The 16764-nt window shown below is 39.6% G+C and overlaps 1 non-coding gene across 1 annotated transcript; it reads right to left on the bottom strand.

The window, feature by feature from the left end:
* Window positions 1-318: 318 nt before the first annotated feature.
* On the bottom strand, window positions 319-391 carry Trnak-uuu. The gene has a single exon. It is a non-coding gene; the product is annotated as a tRNA-Lys (tRNA).
* Between the last annotated feature and the right edge of the window lie 16373 nt (window positions 392-16764).

Raw genomic sequence — 16764 nt, 5'->3', positions numbered from 1 at the left:
TCAATATGGGTGCCATGGAGGAGTCCGTGGCATTCAGGTTGGCTAAGGAGGGATGAACCGGGCCAGGGGTGAAAACCAGCAGCCAAGAGTTCCCGTGGTAGGCAGTAGTGGGACAGCGTACCGGAGTGAACTGCCGTTATCAGCCCAACCGATACGGTTGGACCACAATCTTTTGCTACATTTCTTTTTCTTGCTTTTATAGTATCCTTTTTTTTGTTTTTTATTAAATTATCGCTTCTAAAATAAAAAAGGAAGTGATAATAATAATTTCGATATTGCCTTTCGAATCGACACTTCCAAAAAAGGCAAAAAGATTGCCGCCCGAACAGGGACTTGAACCCTGGACCCTTGGATTAAAAGTCCAATGCTCTACCGACTGAGCTATCCGGGCATTCAAACGTTAGCCGTCAGAATACGTTTATAAGGTAAACGGCAAGTATTGTTCTTGCAATCATGCATCACCTAAAGAATATTTATAATTGTTCAAATAATATATTTTATTTTTTTCATATGTTGTCTGTTTCATTCTGTTGTCCGCTTTTATTATTTATTTTTTATTATGGTAAATTTGATTCATCAATTATTATATGGGGACTGATGTAATTAAGTATGTATATCCCTCCTTTAATAACATTAATACTTTAAATTACGATTTCTTAGCTCACCGGTAAGTGTGTTGATTAGTTGTCCCTCAATAAAACTACAAAACATTCAGAAAGTATTCGCCTTGGGACTGGAGAATCACCTGTTATATGTCACCACTAACAATGAATCTGCAATTAAGACCCAAATGGTATTAAAAAAAAACATAGTTACAAGAAAATAAATATTTTTGATTAAATATATTATAAAAAGTTTTAAAATGCTTAAAACAAAAACCGTGCGGTGAAAGCTTTGTGTACTGCTTTAAACTGGTTTGTACTGCTTTGCACTAAAACGTGTACGTTCTATCTCTTCCGTATAAATGGAACATTTTCAAATAATGCGCGCTCTGCGCTTGAGTAGCTTAGTTGGTAAAGCGTTGGATTCTTAAATCATAGGTACAATGTTCAAGTCCATGCTCAGATGAACCTCTGTAAAATATGAGATTTAAAATAAAATCACCTTTTTGGCAATACTTTTTGGTAAATGTTCTGTACTAGTAAGTCGTGCATAGCATAAAACGAAACTCGCAACTCGTAGAGAAATCGTACAGTAGTCAGAGCAACATCTAATTGAACCCTCAGGAAATTAGCACCTTTTATTTGTGCTACCATTTACTGTTGACATCGTGGATACACCCAAATTGTGCGACTAACATCGTTGCCTCTGCATTCGGTATCTATAGACACTGCCATATCTTTTACTCCACGGATGTGTGACTGAGAGTTTTCTTAGAGAGTCCGATGTTTGCTAAACTCCGGCGGCAAAACGGAGAGCCCGGGTTTTTATTGTTGGAACTCTTTAAGGTACAGAGAAAAAAACGAATTAGCTTTCCCGAAGTTAATATATGTACGTATCTTATGTATGCATTTGGATGGACTACTTATCAAATTAAATGCTTTACATATATAAGGCGCACGTGGGAATCAAGCGTTAATTTATTTTTTCTCCCTGCGATTGGATACGCTCAAGAATTTTTGACACACTTTCCTGTCCCGCCGAAGACAATGGAGACGGGTGCATATAGTATGTACCGATACCAAATCGTGGCCGCTCTGGTCGATTTAGCAACGGACTTGGATGGATGCTGGCTGTTTGTTACCGCCTGCCAAGTGAACTAGAAAACGAATGCGTTTAATTAGCATTCATTACGACGAATCATCAAATTGCCCCACCGCTCACGATGCAACAATAAAAGCAGGGACGAAAGGCCCGAGAGGAGAAAACGTTTGGTGTACATGCTAATCTACAAAATAAACGCAAATATTTAGATGATAAACCAAAGTCAAGAAACGTTTTCCAAACTGTTCCATGACGTTGGGTGATGTGCCAGGGAGAAATTCCACCAAGGCTGCGACCATTAGCAACCATTTACCATTTACCTGTTGTTGGGCCGGAGGTTCGGGCCATTTCAGGTAGCCATTGCCTAAAAAAGAAAATCCGAAGGGAAATATGGGTCATAAATTAAAAATGGCAAACAAGAATGGGACAATGGCTTTTCCTCGTTAGAGTCGCAGAACTGTTTCGTTCCTCTTTTCATATTTTTCTCGACCGTTTATGACAGATTCTGAAAAAACAAATGGCGAACGTAAAAAATGCATCGGTATTTTTTTTGATTGCATCTGCCTAATGCTGGTACAAAAACTCCTTATGACATTATGTCTTATATATTTATATTTCCTTATATAATGAGATGAAAAATTAATTGTATAGTTAAACGCAGCCAATACTGGTTAATTACAAACGTTATATCAATAATTTGTTAATAAGGAAGGTATTAATAAAATATATAAAGAATAATATACTTTTGGCCAAATTCGGGATTTCAGATTGTTTTAAAATGATTTTGTATTTTTATTACTCCAAATTCAAGACTAACCCGATTCTTTATTGGCCAAAGAGATCCAAATAAAAATCAAAGGCCTCTTCGCATTTAAAAGAAGCTAATTGAAATGTTTGTTATATCGGCTTTCATAACGAAGTTGGCAAATGACTGGACTTAACGTAGCCCCCTTCGATGGCTAACTGTAATTATCAGTGCAACAAATTTGAATTTAACGAGCGCATCAACACCCGACTCCGCCCACAACTTCCCCTCCCCGGTGAATGGGGGCTTGCAGGACCTCTTGAGGACCTCGAGTCTCCCTAGCGAGGATTTTCCTCCGCAAAGCGACGGTCTGATTAATGAGGCTTTAAATATCCCACTTTGATTTCATTCTGAAAACACGCGGAGCGTTCTACTCGCCGCTCCTTCGACGAAGAAGTTTCATTGACTCTCAGCTCGTTGGAGAGTACGAAAGGGAGCAGGGGAGTTCTGCAGGGATACAGATATGTGTATATACATACATGTGTAAGGAGAGCTACGCTGGCCTCGTAAATCGCCGAGTAAACTGAGGACCTCCTCCGCACACACACATACACAAATCTATTGGGCAACTGAGAGCTCTGGAAATAGAGTCCTGGAAAACTTAGAACAGGAGATGCCAACACTTACTGAAACAGTCGAAGAAAAATAAAAAATTCGTTTACGAAAACATCATCATCAACATTATCATATTTATATTATTACTTAATTGTTTTACTTACAGGCCAGGTCTAGAAGTTTAACACTATACATCTACACATCTTAGAATGATTTTAAGTATATCCACTTACTGCAAAAAATACAATTGTTTTTTGTTTAATTAAACAAGGTGCATAATTAAAAACAGCTTATAATTAGACTCTAAGCTGAAACATTTTACAGCTTACAATACACTTGGCATAAACGAAACACGGAAATCGTATCAGTTGCACTGTTTCTCATTGATTCGGAACATTTTTAAATTGCTATTAAATATGGATATAACATTTAAAGCTTTTCTAAAAATTTACATTTGGTAAAGGGGAGAGAAAAAAGGCAAAAAACTTTAACAGTGGAAGAAGGTCTTAACAAATATATTGAAATATTTACTCAAATTTGGAAACAGACAAATATGGGTTATTAAATATATTATATGTAAGTAAAAATCTTTTTATTACCTAACCAGCTAAACTACTAAACGACTGAACTCAAATAGTGTGGTGTAAATGTATTAAACTCTAATGATATATACATATTAAAATAATACAAACTTTTATGTAAAAAAAATACATACATTTTTCTTCAAGTGTGGTCGCGCGGCTCTCTTCTGCAGCCTGGTTCTCTTCGTGGTTGCTCCATACAACGTTCCTGGCCCGATTCTCTCCCTGGAGTTACGTACTTGGGCCACACACAACCCAGATCCAGACCCAGATTCAGATCCCGACGAAGGGCGGGAAGGTGGAAGCGGGAGAGCGGGCATTATGGCTGTTGGCAAAAACACCGCTTACCGCTCGGCGGACGTCGACTGCGCTGAAATGGTGAGCTGAGCTCACTTCAGTTTCAGTTTGAAATTTGACGCCGAGCGCGGCGGAACGTAGAGCGTTCTGCTCACAGACCAAATAAGAAAATGCGGCCATCGCCCGCCGCTGCTTCTGCTGGCGTCGCAGCAGCAATGCGGCCATTATCCTGCAGGAGGCTGCGACCTGATCCCTGGGCCATCCGATTAATAACTCGGCGAAATAAACGAAAAAAAGAACTTGCAATCCAGTGCAGAAACACTCCAGAAACTCGGTGCAAAAGTGTTGAAAATACAGACGAGAAATACCGTCGCATCAATAAATTAATTATCAACCCAGCGCAAATTTTAATAAAGCGGATTTAATTCTGAACTGCAAAGCACATTCCAACCAGGTATGTTCCGAAACTTTACATTTAAACTATAAATTTTCTAAAATAAAAGCTGAGCAAAAGTCACCGTGTCACTACGCATGTGCACTAAAAGGGGCTGAGTGGGTGGCTTGGGGAGGTGGGTTGGTGGGTGGGAAGGTTTGGTAGCTGGATGGCCATAGTCAATTGCCATTTCCAAAGCCTGCGCCTGTCCTCGTTCTGACTCGTCGTCGCCTCTGCGTCAGTGTGTCTGTGTGGGCTCCGGTTCGAGAGTGTGGTGGTGTCGCGAGCGCCCGGAAATGTGCTCCTTTCATCCACTTTTCATTTGCGCAGAGCACACACCGAAAAGCGACCTAACCTCTCACCCCTGCAGTCCCAAAAGTCGGGCGCAGAAAGAACGAACAAAAAAAAAACACGAAACTGAATTTCAACCTCGTTGTCGCGCTATCAGCAGCAACAACAACCCCCTGGCAAAGCGGCCCAACCCCCTTTCCATTCTCCCATTTCCCACTTCCAACTTCCCGCTTAGCAATTTCAATTTCCCCGCTCCTGGTGCAAAACACTTGTCCCGCCATTTAGTGCATGGGTTAAGTAGTATACCGAAATATTAGTGGCTGTGCCCAAGAAGCGGCGACAGCTGCTGCAGGCCACCCACCCACCGTGTTCCCGCAGTGGAATCGGTACCGGGAGGCCAAGACGACGATTATCGGGTCCAGATACGTCGAGTGGCAAAGTGTTAAGCCGCGGGATGGGAGCGGGTTGCGGATGCGGATGAGGCTGATGGCGATGAAGATGGTGACCCAACCCCAAGATTGCTGCGGCGGCTGCATTTGATGCGAGTGCGTACATAGCGAGTTGCAATACATTAAATGCACCGCGAGAAAATGCAAGCTTGATAATATTTCAAAGTCTAAATCGGGTTTGTTAAAATTATACATACATGCACTTTTCCAAGAACTTTTTGAAGCCTTATATTTGGTTTTAAAATGGTGTAAAAGTTTCGCTCTAAACTCTAAATATTAATAGTTAACTGAGACACAGCTGCTTATTAAATGTTTAGAAATACATAATCTACTTTAAAATGTATATGGGCAATCATAACACTGTGGGTTCTTCGAAAACGATACTTACAAAAAGTATACGTATACTTTATAAAAGTATACGTATAAAAGTATGCGTATACGTCATCCTCTTTCCATTTCGCTTTGCTCAGCGGTTAAACTTACTTATTCTCCTGACCAATAAAGCTCAGTGTATTGACTTCTCACTGGGGATAATACAGATGACCAAACATTTGTTTTCCATGTGGCTGCATATAACCCTTTACATAGAGCTGCTGTGCAAATTTCGAGTGGGGCTGCGCGTAAGGTGCGTGCCATTCGATTTCTGGCCAGGGATGCGCAGCAATATGGCACTGCTTTCGCTTCTTGGGGGAAGCCCCTCGGAAGGCCTCTCTTTTCGTAGGAGAAAGCGGCTGCACTCAAACCCAAATAGTTTTATAGACCGTTTTCCGTTTTACCAATTGTTTCTTTGCTCATTTAGTATGCAAATGGTTCGAACTAAAACCGGCTACTGACTAATAAGCAAATGAGCAGGTTACGGCTAACCAAGCTCGCTAGGTCACAGGCTTTATAGGAAAGGCACAACAAATAAGAGTTTATGGCTATTTTATGCATTCGCTGACGTTGGCTATTGAAACCATGGACCGCGGGCCAGCTTTTTTTGACAAATTCGGAGACCTGTTCGTCTCAGAGTTTGGGTGATATCTTTATGAAGGCACTGGCTGTGCCAACAAGTTCGTTTCTTTTCTGTTGGGCTTTGACCTGAATCTGAATCATAAATTTGCCTGGCCTGTTGTATAATTATTCGGATTGTCCACATGGCCCACAAACTGCATGCAATGTTGTCTCAAATTCCTCTGGGCAATTAAACCTTTTACAACGGAGCTAAGCTGGGAAATGTTTGGTGAGAGGGAGTGCCCGAGATTAGATATGAATTTTGAAAAGTTTGCATAGGAAATGTGCTTATAAATATGAAAGAGCTAAGGAAAGTGTCAAGCGTTCTAAGATTCAAATCTGTTGACTGTTAACGAGAAGTCTCTTCCAGTGTTCTGGGTCATTGGGTCAACAAATAATTGAGGCCATGTTGCATAAGTTAAAAGTGCAAGTAGGCAAGCGAATACATAAAGAAGAAGCTTTAATATACTGCTTAATAATTTGTAAGATTTACTATTGTATTTAAATTAAAATTTCGATACGCAGTAAGCAATTTGAAAAAAAATCCCCCAAAAACTAGTAGTGGTCTTAAATTCCAACTTTAAAATTAATGATTCCCAGCCGGGCACTCTGTTAGTTTTTACAAGTTAGCTCCAACGACAGAACAAGACACTGTTGGCGGTCAAAATAAGTCAACCATTTTGGAAACCCCAAAAAACCCCCTGAGAAAAACAGTCACCCCAAAGTTGACCTTGCCACATGCTGTTATTTTTTTATGAGCATATTCCCTTATCGAGTTTCTGATATTAACATACCCTTAGTATCCCTTATCAAACAACCCAATCAACCCCATGACTACTTAGAACCAAAAGGAGCTGGGCTGGGAACTTCTTCCACCTAAATTGGGGTAACTGCAGTATGACATATTTATTGGAATTTCATGCAAATTTTCAAACAATCAGCCAGTCGAGGGGAATCCAGCTGGCCTGCAAACTTGCACTTCATGAAGTGCACAGTGAAGAAAACTTGACGGTATTTGCACCAAAGCTATGCAAATATCTTGCGCTATTAAGTAAAAGCAACGATTTATCGAGAGAAGTTCGAATAATTGTGATTATATTTTATAATATACACTTCATAGTCCTCTGTTCCACAGAACAAACGTACTCCGCCACCTAGTAGCGCATTTCTGTTGCCCGCGCATTTTCATTAAGCCCACTAAAAGATAAATTAAGACACTAAGAATAAATAAAATGCACAAAGAGAAGAAAACAACCGGAGTCGCGAGAGGAAGGCGCGTATTTTTGTAAACAACAAACAGACACCGACAAAATCGGGATAGAATAAAACGGACACGCAGACCGGTATGCGAGCCCCATACGATGCATATGGGGTAGAGATGCGGATACCTACCTATACAGATTCGGATACAGATGTACAGATACAAAATGCCGCAAGCCAGGGCAGGTTCAAAATAAATGCAAAAAAAAAATCGCGGGCCGCGAACCGTTTTCGGAATTTCTTTCTTAGTTCTCTTTTAGCATTTCTACCTGCCTCTCGATATTCGCGGCGAATGGCAGGAAGGTGAAGCAGCAATAATAATATTATTCAGTAAACTGAAACAACCTTGGCCTCCGAAGCTCCCCGCTCTCGATGCATACAACTCAACATGGCAGAGTGCACAGTGGGCCAACGCTGATTGAATAGTGACGTGCAAGCACAATGAACAGTGACACTTGGCACCGAACTGACCAAGGTAAATGATCTGCTACCTTTCCCCTCACCTCACCCCGCCGCAAGACGGCGACTTTGATTTATGTGCGAAGTTGTCTTCTTCATGTGCTAAAAGCAACATTGCAAAAATGTAGCCAGTCATTGCCCCTTTGTGCCGCCGTAACTGTTGCTGGAGGGTCGATGGTTTATGGGTCTGGTCAGGGAATAGGTTAGCAGATGGTGAGGGGGGACACACTGAGGAAAATGACCTAGGTCCTGTGCCGCGTATAGTTCTCATGCGGATAATCAAAATTATTCGAAATGCAAATGAAAGAATGAAAATTAAAATGGTGTAGAGAGTATCCTTACAAAGGAGTACTCACCAATTCCGCCCAGCATCTTGGTTACATTCTTTTTTTCGGTGCACATTCTTTTCTCGCCTTTTCTGCACTTTTCGCGGTACTTCCGGAGGGGATTGCTCTGGGGTTTCTCCTTGTATCTTCCCAGTGTTATTGCATCTTACAGCCGAATATATCCGCTGTGGAGCTACATACTGCCATACAAAGAGAACAAATTGATTGAGTGATTCATTTGGCTTACAGAACTGAGTTATTAGGTTAGTCAAAAGTAATTAATGGACTTCCAAAGCATGCGGTTCGATTGAAAATCGTTTCGGTGTATCTATCAGCGAGTACAAATAGCAAAGGAATTTTCTAAGACTGCCGAAATTATATCTGACTCGCTCGTACATCATACTTATCGGTACAGATAGGGCGGAGTTATCGGGGAAATACTTTGTAAATTAATTAATCAATATGTTTAGCTAACAATGAAAAGGCGATTAAATTTGTCGAATTAAACATGAGAGGCATAACTTACGTTTGTTGTGAGTGTGGACTCAAGTTTTAGTTGTTTGAATTGTATATTGTCATATTGTCTTGCTCAAAAGCAAAAACTTAAGTTTTGTATTTTTAAAACGAAAAGGGGTGACACATATGTATAAAAATATAACTTTACAACACCCGAGTATAAGTGCATTTTCTATCATTAGCATCTCGGCATGACTGTACACAAAGACTGTGAATTGTCGGTTTGGATAACTATACGCTCCCAACCGAAAAATCCTTCGCTCGCTTGAGTGCAAAAAATTAACGACAGATCTATTATTTCCATAATATATTTAATGTTGCCAAATATTTGCGCTGCATTAGCGAGTTTTGGGAGGCCGTCGTGAATGTGTATTTCCTGACGATTTCGCGTTAACTTTTGCTTCTGGCCACGTGAAATCAATTAGCATTTCTGATTCGGGGGTGCTGTTGGGCTGAGGTGATGTAATATATTTTGCGGACTTCGATTTGGCAAGACGGCGATAATTTGGCAAAGGTGCTGAAAAGTGGAGCACTTCGCAGCGAGCTTCAGCTGGATGATCACAAAGGCAAAAGCGCGACTTTGTCCCAGCTGCCTTTCGCCAGCCTGGTCCTTCACCCTTATATTACTCTTTATTCGCTTCCAAAGTCCTTGCTACCCCTTGTGTGTGTACACATAGGAGAGCCCTGTCTCTCGCTCTCTCTCTCTCTCACTCTCTCTCGCTCGCTCTCTGAGAGGCAGGGGTAAAATAAAATCCCGAGCAGCCATGTTGAGGCTGCAAAAAGGACAACAGGGGCTGCAGACAAAGAGGCACCGCAGGCAGACAGAAAGAGAGGGAGCACTAGAGGGTGTGCAAAGTCAAGCGATTCGTCCTCCTTCCTTTGTTTACGCAAGATTTGTTGCCATTACGGTCCTAATCCGGGGATTTCTAGGGTAACCGTAACCCGCCGGCCCCGAAAGGTTTTTGACTTTGCCAGCTTAGTACTGCCGCTTAGTGCTAATGAATCCTGCTAAAAAGTCATTAATTAATTGAAATTTGATTACAGGACAGCCGAACTACATCGGAGCATCTGCCGGAGCGCCGTCCTCCTCCACCCCTGGCCATTACTCAGCAGTCTTAGCAGGGCTTAGTGCTGAATCATCGGCCACGTCGTTACCAATTCACCAATTTTCCGATTTGGAGCACGAACGAGAAGGCTTAAAGAAGTGGCGCCGAGTGCTGGGAACCTCGACTGGCGACAGCGATCCAGGTCGGGAGCTTAGCAAGGCGACTCACTGATTGATTTCAGTGCAAACAGAAGACTTCGCAGCTAGCACCTCGCCCATGGGCAGATCTATCATTCATTAAATGGGTGTCGTGTCTATCCAACTTTCAGGCCTCGCACCCATTTTATCGACGTGAAGAAAGTGCTGTAATCCGCCGGCAATCAATTAGATACAAGCGCTCTAAGCACTCCCGAAGACATCGCGCCGTATCTTATCTTATCGCCGCTTCTTCCGATAAGGTCTGGCATTACCTTTCCGCACTACGTATTTCGGACGGCCTCCTAATCTCGAGTCACTCGGTGAGGTCTTGGCTTCAGTTGGTTTCCAGCGGCGAGGGCGAAGACAACGCGGAGCTGGCTTCTCCGGCGAAAGGCTTCCGTGACTTTCCGGACAGGAACCCCGACTCGAACACGGACACGGAGAGCCCGCGAATGCCTCGATTTAATTGGCAGGCCACGGCGGGCTTTGTAATCACATTTATGGGTCATTCCATAATTTCGAAAGGACTACAGGAAACTGCTAGCCACCGCCGCATCACGTGTGGCACGATAAATATAATTTACCCGAGGCGCATGTAATTGCGGCGCTGCCTAAATTACCCCGCCTTGAACACACACATTGTATATGTTTATTAACATTTTCACTTTTTTTTGCAGCCGCGATTGCCCAGCGGAGTTCATTTCGCCCCAGCGACTGTTCCTCATCAGTTTGCTCCACGTCTACCCTGTAGATCCGAATTTGTTTTATACTAGCTTTAAGGACAAATTCGGTTCTAGAGAGGTTTGTGTGGTTCAATATCCATCGAAAAAGTGTAGCTGATGGCAAGCGATAAAGTGATTTTACAAATAAGTTTTAAGGCCAGAAATGCTGATGTGAACAAATTCGTGCATATGTATTACTCTATTGATAAGATTGCGTTTATTTGTTTAATTAAATTACTCAGCATTCGAAAGAAACTAGAAAGTACAAATCGTGAGAATCCATAAATAATTTCACTGATGCTCCCTCATATAGGCGGTGAAATTTTAATCATTAACACAGAAGATAATAAAATTGTTATACCTTTTTTGGGATGACTCATTTCAATCAAATAATAACAATTACTGTTGCCAACTAACACATTCTTAGTGCTTACCATAAAATCCATGATAATGAATTGCTGTCTTGGCACAATTTTCTTTGGCTTACATTTATAGATAAGAAAACGATGTATTAAAGTTTCACTTTTCAATGCCAGTGATTCAATGGCGAACGAATTTTAAAGAACTTATCACTCATGCTCACCGATAATTAATGTTTTACTTTTAATTTTAGAGTGTTTATCAAATTAATGAACTTAATAATCAAAAATATTTAAGCCTCAGTGTTTAATGTCAATAATTTCTAATAAGCAAACAAGATTTTGCACATGTATTTATGCTGGGAAATAAAACAAACACAGTCGACTGCTGATATGATAAGATGTAATCTATTTTAGAGCTTATTCAAAAATGATGAAGATGAATGTGCGACTTTTTTTTTTTAAATAAGACATATTTTGTCAAAATAAATTTGTATTTTAAAATTTCCTAATTAGGGAAATCTATAATTTAATCTTTGTAGTCATAAGAAAAATATAATATGTTCGACGTATTTAAAATGTTTTATGCAGGCATTAAACTGTAGTTCTTATTATTAAAATCATCAAAGAATACACTGTGCAATCTGCTGACACCAGGAATATTCACATCCTTCAATTGATTAAGCAGCACTTTTCAAATTTCTTGTTACCGGACATGGGACACTTCGTTGTTATTGCTGAATTCTTTGGGTTTCATTTATATTCCTGCCGGCTTCAATTTATTCGATGTGTTGCATGAAATTTACATTCTGACAATTTTGCATACAAATTGCCATTACAATTTCGCAAATGGGTGTGGATGGGCGGTTCTTGGCTACTTGGCTGTATGTGTGTGGAGTATCTGTGTCTGCCCCTCAACAAGGCATTTGGGTCAAGTCAATTGTGTGGCGTCGATTTCTGGTCGTGTTCGTGAGGGGAGGATTGTCAAAGTTTGCAGTTCGGCTAAAATGTCCATGCACTTTGCCCAATTTGCATAGAACGCCACTTGAATCACATCCTTGCCCATTATGTACGGATACCTTTTCGTTGCCGGCAGCAGTTCGAAAGTTCAGTCTGAGTAAGCAGGACACATACAGTAGCGACAGAAAATGGAACACATTCAATGAATATAGCTATAATTTGTTATCTTTTGGCAAACTTTAGCGAAATCAATTTAGATATTAATAACAGCAGTAGCCAACAGTCAACTATGACTCGACAAGGTTCTACGCAACGTTTTGCTGGCATATACACCTAAGAACCTAACTTATTTGAAAATAATATAAGAAGTTATTCTTTTGTTCGACTAATCACTTTAAAACATTCTACATTATAATTGTAAATAAAATCTTCTGAAATAAAAAATATTTTACAAGGGCATATTACAAAGTATATTATTATTCTCGACTGCAAGTCGTATGATGCATATGGTATACATGGTATTCCTTTTCATATCATTTATTGATGGTCTATAAGCTTTTGACATTACGAAAATGTCACGAACAAGTCAATACAGACGGTGCAATCTTCTTTTTGGACGAGGAAGTTCAACGTACACGAAAATGCTCGGTAAAACTTAAAACTCTTAATTAATTTTGCTAAGTTTGTCATCTGGAAATAAAGAGTATTCTACATAAATTTGACCCTTGGTCAGGATCACTACGCAAGAATAACCATGTCTGTATATAAATATGGTAGTCAAGTTTTCGGAAACGATGATTTTATAGGAACTTGTCATTAAGGAATAATCTACATTTTCTTGTTTTTGATTTTTCTCTGTGAGGTCACTGTAAAAAATGATCCAATTTCAAGAATTTTTAATTTAAGTAAATTAAAGGCGTATAATCTTAACAAATTAATTAATTTAGAAAAAACGTAACTTTTTGTGGGTTTTCTTTTAGCGAAAAGGTCGCTGTAAAATAAAATGCTCTTCTGATTGAAAGTTGGTTCATAGAACATGTAGTTAGTCGTGAGCCATATAACAATCAGTCACAAAATAAAACTTTTTCGGTAGCAGAATTTGTTATTTGTAGAGCCACCCGTTTCAAACATGTTTTTCTGTTTTTCTTTGGACTTTGTCCAAATTGTAAATAAATTTGAAAAAGAATTTCATGATTACGTTAACATAGATCAGCGCCATTGTACATTACTGTTGAAAAGCAAGCAGTGCTTTTTTTTCGTTTCCTGTACCTAATTTTGAAAATATTGAACTTTTGTGCCAGTCGCTGGTTTTTATCAGGGGTTGTTTTTCTAGGAATGTTGAGCTCTGTTATTTTGATTATCCAAATTGTAAAATTGTGCAGGTTTGTGTATTAGCTGAATGTGTAAAATTTGCTGATACATTCTACATTTTACAATCAAGTTCGAATAAAAACGAAGCGAATTTGTAGGACCGTACGAGTTCGAATGATTGTAAGCAAGCTCGAAAATGTCATTATGCATTCGAACGAAATTAATATTTAATTATTGACCACAATGTAAATAAACAGCGATTTTAACTTGTTTTCTCAGTAAATTAAAGAATGATATATAAGAAATAACGAATAACATCCTATAAGCTGTCAAGCTAAAACAACAGTTGGGAGCATTAAATATTGTGTAAGAGCTCGTAAAGTGAATATATCTGCTCAAATAAAAATACAAAAAAGTCAAGGCTTGCAAAATAACATAGAAAATATAAGAATCTGTTAGGAAAAACATGTTTTCAAGTGTGTGTACGCATCTATGTATATATTTTTTAGTTGAGCCTGAGACAATGCACGTCAACGAAATAATCAGGAAAGGACATAAAAAATAACATCGTGGCAAAGAACTAAGCGAGCGACTGAAATGACATTGACGGCTATGTGAACGGAATAAAATTTCATCAAAAATGCCACTGTCACAGACACACTTACTCCGCAACGAGGGTAAGAATTGCAAATGGTTGGAATTGCTACTTTCATCTGGGTCCTTTTTGGATTCCGTTCAAGGGGAACTTTCACTCTGGCGCCGTGGTGGTACGAAATCAGAGGGTGAGGGTGGCTGACGAGCGAGTGAGTGTGGATGTGGCCGATGAGGGTGAGAGCACACATCATATATGGGGATTTGCGGACCCTTCAGGTCTTCTCCAGCTGCCATAGCCTTGTCAAGGGGCTGTCAGTAGCAAAAACAATGCCTTCAGATGGCAGCCATGATAGGTACACAGTAAAAGAAACCGCTCCAAAACAGAAATGGTTTCTGTAACATCAGCTTTTCAACTACAGTCTTACAACTAATACAAAAAAGCTAAGGTGTAAAAATAAAATAATTAAAATTAAGATCGGCTATTACCTTAAAATTATTATCTTTCTTACAGTTAAATTCTAAATATTCTCTCTTCAGAGTAGCATCATTCATAAATTGTAGTGTGCCAAAAGGGGATAGAACATATACAAAAAGAAAGTTTAGTATCGTAAAAAGGTGTTGACAATAGTATCGCTGGCTAAGTCTTGTAAGTTCGGAAGGAATAATGTAAAAAATGTGTCTTTCAATTCGAGTATTTTTCTTTCAACGCGAATGAAAATTTAGAAACAGAACGAAAGAAAAAGTCTGAAATAAAGTGAAAAGAAGAGCGTGCTGCTGCATTGTGCAGTTTGATTAATGATCAAATGTCAATTACCGCAGATACTTTTGCTTCTCGGCATTAAAAAAAAAGCTCGCAAAAACAAATGAAATAAGTTTTAGAATGTTTGCTATAGGTCTTATATGTAGAATGTGAGAATAAAATTATATAATATAATATATAATAATATAATATAATATAATATTTGGTTGTATTTGCTTCGTTGACATTTTTTGTTAACATAATTGACTATTGTACTTTTTAATTAGTTTGTAAGCTTATATTCTCAATTTCATTAATATTTCTCAATTTTCATTATAGGCTTAGCGGCAAGATTTCTATCTTCACAATATTCCTAACTTTTGACTTTACGCAGCGGTAGTCAAGGCATATTTTACCTTTGGGATAATCCAGTCTCATCCTCTTTCATCCAGGATTATCCCAACAGAAGTCAAGGGACACGGCCCGGCCCACTGTCTCAACCCTTTGATTAGAGCCTAAAACGATGCCCACATTTTTCGTGAGGCCCTTGCAGGCAGAAAAGGACGAAACAAAGCGGAACAATTAACTGCGTCTACTGTTGCTAATTTCATTTTTGCATACGGAAACAGCGACACGCCCACCGAAAACGCCCACGCGCCTTCGGGCGGCACAAGTGAAGGGATTAGAACGGTAAAGGATTCTCAGCCCCCTCACTGGGTTATGGGACATAGGATACTGGATTTCCAGTTTGAGTTCTCTCCGTACTCCGATTGATGAATGCCGCAGGACATTTTTGGTCTTGCCTGCTACTGTTTTTGCTTCGCTCTCTGTTGACTATTCCAAGAAATGACAGCTAATTGTTTTCACCTTGCCAATTAGTAGGCCATTTAATGCCAAAACAACCCGAAGCCAAAACAAACAACGAGTGGTATCAAAAAGCTGAAGAGGCATCAATTCTCATTAAGTTTGAATTGGAAACAAATTCCAGGGGACAAAGGAGTGCAGCCGCATAAATAAATCAATGTGCAGCCAAGGCCAGAGCCACAATTATGTGCAACAATGCACCTCAAGTGTGGCCCTCGGCAGGAATCAATCAAGTCTCATCACTCAAGTCGCAACTCCAGTCCTCCCTCCCTTTTTCTTGTGTGTTCCCTCTCCTTTTCGATTTAATTAATGCTTGGCCATTTATTAAATTGGCAGCTTAGTCTCCTTCCTCAAACACCCTGGGTAAGCACACTAGCAATGGATATGGTTTTTTAAATAATCGATTTTTCGATCTTTTAGCCAAATGTTCCAATTCACTTATACTGTTTATACAATATATATTCATAATTTTGAAATAATGTTGTTTTAATAATTATTAACCACATAATCCACAATTCTCCATACAATTTTCTTGAGTAGTCTGTAAATTAAAATAAGCTGAGAACTACTTTTTCAACACAGACTGTGATTCCTGTCCGCCTCGAAGGATGCCTGCGGTTGGTCCACCTTGCCACTCCCCTCCACTTGCGTGTTGGCTGCCTGCAACCGATCCAGCCTAATTTGTAACCATTAACCCATGTATTATGTTGGGCATGCGAGTGGCCAGGCAATGGATTGGCTCTTTGAAGCCGCCCTGGGATATAAATGGCCACATGAATGGCTGCGCTGAGTTTTGTCTATTAAAAATCATTTAGAACAAATGGATGCAGGATTTGTGATCTCCTCCAGCTGTTACCAGTAGGTGTGATTTCGTTTCGTTGGAGTAAATGGATTAAATTTCCTAGAAACATACGTATTACCTAAGCGGATTCCGGTTTATATGATGAGGAAACATGCTTCATATTTATGTAGTTTTAGAGTATTATGGTTAAATTTAACTTTTAAAGTGGGGAAAATGTTTCTTTATATGACAGTAAAGGTTATATTATACTAGGACTAAACATTCTCAAACTTTCAATGTGTAAATGGAGCTAAAATGGAATAAAGTTTAACAAAATAAACTAGTTCTTATGAAGCCACATTTTTAAGAGAACTGCCTGCGGTGGGTCCTTGGTAAGGATAAGTGACAAGTGAAGCTTCCGTTGGTCATAATTACGAGTTCCCTTTTCAGGCCTTTTCTCCCTCTCTGAGGAACCCTAAAGTCCCTGTCAAAGTGTTAAATTATTCCCCTAACACGTGCTCA

This window comes from Drosophila mauritiana, chromosome 3R, assembly GCF_004382145.1.
Source record: "Drosophila mauritiana strain mau12 chromosome 3R, ASM438214v1, whole genome shotgun sequence".
In the NCBI taxonomy this organism is placed as follows: Eukaryota; Metazoa; Arthropoda; class Insecta; order Diptera; family Drosophilidae; genus Drosophila; species Drosophila mauritiana.
This window is presented reverse-complemented; position numbering and strand designations above follow the sequence as displayed.